Source organism: Dama dama, chromosome 29, assembly GCF_033118175.1.
Source record: "Dama dama isolate Ldn47 chromosome 29, ASM3311817v1, whole genome shotgun sequence".
Classification (NCBI taxonomy): domain Eukaryota; kingdom Metazoa; phylum Chordata; class Mammalia; order Artiodactyla; family Cervidae; genus Dama; species Dama dama.
In genome coordinates, this window is record NC_083709.1 from 41,634,673 (window position 1) to 41,641,524 (window position 6,852).

Genomic DNA, 6,852 nt, shown 5'->3' on the forward strand with positions numbered 1-6,852 from the left:
AATGAGTTCTGAGTGTGAATTAATACCTCATCTAAGCCATCCCTCACATTACGTCCAGTCAGATCTTCTAAAGACACTGTTTAACACATGCTGCTCCCTTCCCTGTGACTTTCTAGTCAGTTTTTTTCTGGTGCACCATATCAAGTACATATTTCCCTTCCTTTGGATTTTTCCCAGGACATTATGCATGCTGTGTGTCAGGAACTATGCAGAGTAGGAAAGACAAGACACAGTCCCTGCAATTTTTGATTTTACAGTCTAGTAGAGAAGATAGTCCTGAACAAGTAATTAGAAGGACACTGAATATTATAAAGGAAAAGCGCAGCAAGCCATGTGAGCATTCTAAGGGGGTCTTAATATTTTTATTCCACTTTATGTGCTGTTCTTCCCATTACACTTTTCTCTAGCATGGACATTCCTTTGCAGTCAAGCATACTAAACAATTTAGCATTCACTAAAACACATCAGACTATCTTAGTAATTGTGTGGTACTTTCCACCCATCTGCTGTATAAGATCCTTACAAACTTAGGGAGAACAGCATCCCAGATATAACACTTTCTTCTGTGGTTCTTGTGTGTCCTCTGCATACTTTTATGGTGATACTTAGCACATTACATATCTTTATAGTTTTATGTGACTGCAGTCTCTTGTTAGTATCCTGAGGGAAGAAAATGTGTTTTACACATGTTTGTAATATTCCAGCATTTAACATGAAGTTGGGGCTTCCCTGGTGGCTCAGACGGTAAAGCATCTGCCTGCAATGCAGGAGACCCGGGTTCGATCCCTGGGTCAGGAAGATCCCCTGGAGAAGGAAATGGCAACTCACTCCAGTACTCGTGCCTGGAAAATTTCATGAACTGAGGGGCCTGGTAGGCTACAGTTCATGGGGTCACAAAGAGTCGGACACGACTGAGCGGCTTCATTCACTCACTTGTCATTTTTAAACCCAATTAATATGGGATGTGTTGGACTGCATTGCTTTTATAGATTAGTTATTTTCTATTCTCTTCCAAATATATTAGCAGTTAGTTAAATTAAAAAAAACAAATGATTTTAACTCATGTTTTCTATGATTCTACCCTAGTTAACATGGCATGCATCCATGTGTAACATATATCTCTCCTTCACTGAAGTCCCTTTAACTTGCCAAGCCCTTTTGCTTTCATGGCCTTGTTCTTACCATTTACTTCCTGTTTTGTGCTTCTCAAACTGTTATATATCTCTCTGTAATTTTGGAAGTAGAAGGCTCTGTAACAGAATAAGCATAGTCAAACATCTGGGAGCATCAGTCTATCTCTGATATTTGAAGAAAAATAAGCAATTTAACATATAAATAATTTTGAATGTTTTTAAAACAATTGCTGATATATCATGTTGTTCAGTCACCCAGTTGTATCTGACTCTTTGCGACTCCGTGGACTGCAGTGATCCCTTCACAAATCATTGCCTTTGTGTGGTTGAGGGGCTTGTCTATCTCTAGAAACTATGAGCCATGCCATGCCCCCCAAGATGGACAGGTCGTAGTGGAGAGTTCTGACTAAACGTGATCCACTGGAGGAGGGAAGGGGAAACCACCCCAGTATACTTGTCATGAGAACCTAATGAACTGTGTAAAAAGACTAAAAAGACCAAGAAAAAAAAAAGATATAGCATATAGTATAATGCAAAATGTAAACCATTTCCAAGGTGATTTATAGAAATCTTTAATTCCAGGGTGACTTCCAGAAAACTTTAAACTTACAGGGAGTTGTTGGACCTAAACTTTGACAATGTACAAAGGTACTTTGGTAGCAGAGTATAAAGAGCTCTGAATTAGAATGGAATGAGAATGGGCTTTGAAGGTATCCAGGACTTCATACTAGCTGTGAATCCTCAAAAAAATCTATTTGCCTCATTGAACTTTAGTTTTTTCACCCACTAGTGATAATATCACTTTAACAGGATACTCTCAGTATCAAAGGAGATAATGAATGCAAAGTTTCTGGTACATATTAGGTAAAGTATGACTGAGTCTCAGTAATTGAGAGTATCAAAGTATTAGTGTCTGGAGAAAGTTTATCGGAGATATCATGTCATCAGTAATATTATTATTTCTAACTTAGAACTTTCATAGTCATAGGTTTTCTTTGGGCACAATGTTAAGAAAATTAGTAAAGGAGAACCCTGTGTCATAAGGAAGCGTACTATGGAATACTTCACATTTAAGTATAAGTTTCAGCTCAGTTCAGTTCAGTTGCTCAGTCGTGTCCGACTCTGCAACCCCATGGACTGCAGCACGCGAGGCCTCCCTGTCCATCACCAAATCCCGGAGTTTACGTAATCTCATGTCCATTGAATCGGTGATGCCATCCAACCACAACATCCTCTGTCGTCCCTTTCTCCTCCCACCTTCAATCTTTCCCAGCATCAGGGTCTTTTCAAATGAGTCCTTTCTTCGCATCAGGTGGCCAAATGTTGGAGTTTCAACTTCAACATCAGTCCTTCCAATGAACACTCAGGACTGATCTCCTTTAGAATGGACTGGTTGGATCTCCTTGCAGTCCAAGGGATTCTCAAGAGTCTTCTCCAACACCACAGTTCAAAAGCATCAATTCTTCGGTGCTCAGCTTTCTTTATAGTCCAACTCTCACATCCATATAAGACTACTGGAAAAACCATAGCCTTGACTAGATGGACCTTTGTTGGCAAAGTAATATCTCTGATTTTTAGTATGCTGTCTATGTTGGTCATAACTTTCCTTCCAAGGAATAAGTGTTTTTTAATTTCATGGCTGCAGTCACCATCTGCAGTGATTTTGGAGCCCCCCAAAATAAAGTCAGCCATTGTTTCCAATGTTTCCCCATCTATTTGCCATGAAGTGATGGGACTGGATGCCATGATCTTAGTTTTTTGAATGTTGAGCTTTAAGCCAGCTTTTTTTCACTCTCCTCTTTTGCTTTCATCAAGAGGTGTAACTCAGTTTTAACTGAAAGAACTACCATCTGGTCAGTATCCAAGGTCTCTTAGAAATGGATTGGATGTTTCATCTGAATGCTTAAGGGCTATTCATCTGAATAGCCATAATAAGATAAAGCAGAGGCTACTATCAGATTTAACACTCTTGTCAAATGCTCCAGTGGAAAGGCCAAGGTTCAAGTGGCACAGAGCAAAACTCTTCTCACATTAAGTGCTTGTCTCTTAAGCAGACTTTGACAGCATTTCAGACCCTCAGGAAGTAGTATTACAAATCTTTCCACAGTTATCATGGGAGCAAACAGGAAAGTCAGGTGATCAAATGGGTAACAAACAATAAAATTAGTTGGCTAAAGGCAAATAGATGCTGTTCTGCCTTACCATCTCAGACAAAATTAATAGTGTTCTTATCAACCCTCCTCCCTTCTCAGAGAAAAAAAGCTGGAAAGGATGCCAAAATATGTATGAAAATGTAATGTCATTTTTAATGTAGAAATTTTTCCATAAACACTTAAAATAGAAACCATAGTAGTTTCAATTTATTAGTTGTTTCTTAATTTACTTCTCCTGCCTTCTCTTTTGAAATTGGCAGGATTCCAGATAGGCAATTATACATCCATTTGAAACTGTTAATTAATCCTCCTATCATTGCTTTTCAGAGAACCTAGAGAAACCATTGTTTTTGCAGCTTGATGGTAGGAACTGTAAGAAAATCACTGGAAGCACAGCAACATGATATGAAATAAAATTGTTCTTTGAGTGGATTTATTTCTTGAACGTGCATTTTTAGTGGAGAATTCACTGTGTATAGTGGTGACATTTACTGGTGATATGGAGTAAATTGATTTCCCCGAAGTCATTTAACCAACTTAACTCTAATTGCAAGTGTAATCAATTAACTGCAAGGGCTCAAATTTCTTGTTTTGTCATGCTTTCCACAAGGAATATGTGCGAAATTGTCTTACTAAACAGCTGTTAAATATATATATATATGTACATATATATATTGCCAGGTATAAGAATTCTCTATTCTAATATTAGAGGCCTACCCTGAACCAGATTTTATGGAACTGTACTTGAGGAAATAATACTACTGGGTAGAATATGTGGCAGTATTATTTTAAGCACAGTGAAGCTAGAAGTATGTCTGTTCTTTCAAGGATAATGAGATACTTTGTCACATTATATGCTTTAGAAACTGTACAAATAAATAAACTATGGTACATCCAGGAAATAGAATATTATTCAACACTAAAAAGAAATGAGATGATACTCAGCCATAAAAAGACATGGAAGAACCTTATATGAATATTGCTAAAGAAGGCAATCTGAAAATACCATGCACTATATGACTCCACGAATATGACATTATGGAAAAGGCAAAACTATATCAAGAGTAAAAGCATCCTCAGCTGCCAGGGGTTGAAGTAGGAGAGGAATGGATAAATAGAATACACAGGGTTTTAAGGCAGTGAAAATACTCTGTGTGTCACCTCACACCAGTCAGAATGACCATCATCAAAAAATTTACAAGCAATAAATGCTGGAGAGGATGTGGCAAAAAGGAAACCCTCCTACACTGTTGGTGGGAATATAAGTTGTTACAGCCATTATGGAGAACAGTATGAAGATGCCTTAAAAATTAGGAATAATTCTACCATATGACCCAGAAACCCCACTACTGGGCTTATACCCTGAGAAAACCATAGCTGAAAAAGACACATGTTCCCAAGTATTCACTGCAGCGCTGTTTACAGTAGCCAGGACATGGAAGCAACCTGTATGCCCATCGACTGATACATGTATAAAGAAGATGTGGTACATATATACAATGGAATATTACTCAGCCACAAAAAAGAAATGAATTTAAGTCAGTTCTAGTGAGGTATATGAACCTAGAACCTGTTATACAGAGTGAAATAAGTCAGAAAGAGAAAAGCATAGTATATTAATGTGTGTATATATATACATATATATAAAACCTAGAAAAATGATATATTGGTAAACCTATTTGCAGGGAAGGAATGGAGACACAGATTCAGAGAATGGACTTGTGAACCCAGTGTGGAAGGGAGAGAGTGGAATGAATGGAGATAGTAACATCAACATATATACAAGGTGGATAACTTAGGAGAAGTTATTGTGTAGAACAGGGAGCCCAGTCTGGTGCTCAGTGATGACCTGGAAGAATCGGATAGGGGTAGGGGAGGGAGGCTAGGGAGGGAGAGGATGTGTGTATAATTATGGCTGATTTGTGTTGCTCTATGGCAGAAACCAACAAACGTTGTAGAAACTTAAAAAAAAATGTGAAATATATAAAAAAAGAAAATACTCTGTGTAATACTATAATGGTGGTATATATGTTGTACATTTGTTAAACCCCATAGAGTGTAGAGTATGATAAGTGAATCATAATGTGAACTATGGACTTTGGATAATTATGATGTGTCATTGTAGGTTCATCAGTGGTAACAAATGTTCCATTTTGGTGGGGAATGTTGATAATCCAGGACCCTATGCATGTGTGCTTGTATGGGAAGTCTGTACCTTCCCCCTAGTTTTGCTGTGAACCTCAAACTACTCTAAAGTAAAAATAAATTTAAACCCAAATATAGAAATGTATTTTTAAATTAAAAGAAAATTCTACATATATGTATTTACAGAGCAGTTTTGTAAGGATACCCCTTATTTTATAGCCCCAGAAATAGTTATTATATGGGTTTTGGAGAGCGCCCTAAAATTTTCATCAAAAGTAGCTACCTTCATAAAGTCTAGATGTATTTTAGATTTTTCTCATATTTTCATACCTTCAGTATTGCTAAATCTCAAATGACATGTTTATTTTGCCACCAAATTCTGATTTTTTAAAATTAAAACCAAGGTAAAAATTGGATTCTTTAGCCACTGAATTCTTTTACCTTTCTGTCTTTGAAATTATTTATTCACATGGAATGTTATTCATTTAATAAATGCTTTTGACAGAATGAGCCTTCAAAAAAATGTTGAGCGAATTGTAGCTACGTTTTCTAAAACTTGGTCCTTAGTCACTTTCACAATATGCAATGAGAAAATATTTTCCATATTCTCTTTTTAATTACATATTCTGAAAAGCACTTCAATTAGTTTATGATTTATTTCCCTTTACTATATTCCACTTACTCTTGGCTGTATTTTTATTTCATGTTTATGGATAAATGTAAGTGATGACCTAGTATTCCAAGATATCCTCATTATAATACTTTCTATTATTTTTTGAAGTGCATATATCAGTTCAGTTCAGTTCAGTTCTGTTGCTCAGTTTGTCTTACTCTTTGCGACCCTATGGACTGCATCACAACTGGCTTCCCTGTCCATCACCAACTCCCAGAGCATGCTCAAATCCATGTCTATCAAGTCAGTTGATGCCATCCAACCTTCTCGTCCTCTGTTTCTTCCTTCTCCTCCTACCTTCAATCCTTCCCAGCATCAGAGTCTTTTCCAATGAGTCAGTTCTTTGCATCAGGTGCCAAAGTATTGCAGTTTCAGCTTCAACATCAGTCCTTCCAATGAATATTCAGGACTAATTTCCTTTCGGATGGACTGGTTTGATCTCCTTGCAGTCCAAGGGACTCTCAGAAGTCTTCTCCAACACCACAGTCCAAAAGCATCAGTTCTTCCGTGCTCAGCTTTCTTTATAGTCCAGCTCTCATATCCATACATGACTTGGAAAAACCATAGCTTTAACTAGATGAACCTTTGTCAGCAAAGTAACAAAGGAGTCTGCTTCCATTACTATGTTATGATCATAATTCTTATGTATATGTATTCTGCTGTTGTTGACTGAAGTGTTCTATAACTTTCAATTGGTCGGAGTGAATGTTAGTGTTTTTCATATTATCTATATCCTATCTGATTTTCT